The sequence below is a fragment of the Opisthocomus hoazin genome, chromosome 2 (assembly GCF_030867145.1).
Source record: "Opisthocomus hoazin isolate bOpiHoa1 chromosome 2, bOpiHoa1.hap1, whole genome shotgun sequence".
NCBI lineage: Eukaryota > Metazoa > Chordata > Aves > Opisthocomiformes > Opisthocomidae > Opisthocomus > Opisthocomus hoazin.
The window spans coordinates 22,776,103-22,778,344 of record NC_134415.1 but is presented as its reverse complement, the minus strand read 5'-3'; positions in this window follow the sequence as shown (position 1 = coordinate 22,778,344).

The window sequence follows — 2,242 nt, the reverse complement described above, 5'->3', positions numbered from 1 at the left end:
GCCCTTAAGCAGGGTAGTACTTTACATGTTCAACATGCTTTTTAGAGTCGTTACTCAAATAGCACCGTGGGCTGATAAATAGGAAATAGTTTGCCTTTTCCCACGTCAGGAAACTGAGGCAAAGAAGTGAAGTAGCACACATAGAAAGACTCCACAGCAGCCAGAACTGCATTTATAATGCAAGTCTTGCACAATGACAGTTCTTAAATAGCAGATCTTCATACATCCGTCAGACTTTGTTTTTGAGCTAGGTGTTGGCATACCCTGGGAACTGCATTTTTTACATCATCAGGTATTATTTGAAATTCTCTGAAGGGGTTACTGTTCTTTCTGACAGATGGTACCAGTATTGGATTTTTCAACAAAAGTACTGAAATACAGCCAGGGACCCACGATGTATGAGAAGTATTTTAATTTGTCATCTCCTTTCCTTTGAGGCATTTTATCAATAAACTGCTCATTTTCAAGGGATGGGTAAGAGCACTGAAGAAAATACCTTGAACTTTGTCCTATTTCTACAGGAGGAAAAGGCTGTTTATTTGTTTGCAGGGAGCACTGATGGTTGTTCCTACAACTTCGTACTGGTTTGCTGTCTCTACTGTTATGCTGCTTTTCGGGGGCTGGGGGCGTGGGGTGATTAGCAGCAGTGGCTCTAGGTTAACTCTTTGCTATCTTGTCAAAATTCTGCAGAAATGGTTTTGGCCATTTTTTGAGACGGATACTTCCGCAAGTCTGCAGGCGGTTACTTTGCTACTAGGAGCTTTAGGGAAGAGGACCACACTGAAAGCATTTTTGCAATGTTAATTTCCAAAGGTCCGTGTGAATTGCAGCGAAGGCATTAGTCCTGCGTAAGCATATTCAATAGTTGATGCAAACAGTTAAAACGGTGACACAACAGGAAGCAAAATGGTGATTTACCCTTCCATTCCCAGTACAGGGAACACCAGCAGCTGAGCAGATTACTACGGAAAGGGCAGGTGTTTTTGTCACGACGCTGCAACAGCTCGCGCCAGGTTAGGTGCTTCTGTGCTTTGCCGTGCCCACCCTGCAGGCAAGGTGCTGCCAGATAAGCGCGTGGGGAACAAAAAGGAATCGTGTCACAGGCACCAACACTCTGGGCATCTGCCAGCTTATGTAGTGAGGTAGAAATATTAGCAAACACGTGGGCAAAGAGTCCATTATGGAAATAAAGGGCATGGGAGAGCACAGAAACAATAAGCCATGTTTTACAGTGGTTTATACACTGTGGAGAAAAGGAATGGGAGGAAAGAGACCGAATTCTCCTCATCCGAGGGGGAGATACTCACTACGACAAAAATCATTTGGGAAGGTGTTCAGCTCAGTGAAAAGGCAGCCTTTTCCGAGCACTTCCAGAGTGATTTTCAGCTGCAAGCAAAGCAGAGGAATATTGCCACCGGGTAGAAATTGCTGCCAAACAATGATCGGTGAAAGGGATGCCTACTGCTGAACCCCAGCCCATTTCAGATCACTTTCGGCCTGCGCTTTGCTTTGTTGTGAGGCCCCATTACGGCAATAGCGACCACAGAGCGCGGGCGGCATCCCGTCCTGCTCCTCCATGGCAGGGCAGCTGGGGACGCAGGCTTGGCTCTGAGGCGCCAGGGGCTGAGTCCTGTCTTGGGGCGTGGCATTCAGAAGGCCTTATTTGTGCCCAAAAATTATGAGTGAGAGCAAAACAGTTCCAGTTAGGTTCATCACAGAAGAAGGACCGCGTATAGTCCTAGAGGCATGAAGGTCGGTGAGACAGCACGCCTGCAGTCAGAAAGGACAGCAGACCTCGCAGAGGAGCAAGACCACTGTGGCGAGGAGCATGGATGAGGCTGAACAGCTTAAAAACTTCTCCAGAGTGAAGATAAACTGTACAATTTTGAAACTTCCCTGTGCCCAGTAGTCACAGGCAGAGGAACCTGCAGACTGCAGAACAGCCCACGCTGGGGAGCCCCTGCTTGTACCGCAGTGCATCCGTGGGACTGCGCCGTGGGTGTGCGCTCACCAGGAAAGGTAAGAACTGGAGAAGCAGCAGGACACACGGAGTGCTGGGAGGTCTCAGCCTTGCGGCACGTTCGCTTGCCTGGACTCAAGAGCACAGTGTAAAGGCCGGGTGTGATTGTACATGATGTATGGTTTTGCCTTCAGAGCAATCTACCTCATGCTAATGAGGTGATTAGGAATGTGTTTTCCCTAGGTAACCACTTGTACCAGCAGGCAGGGGGCTTTTTGTGGC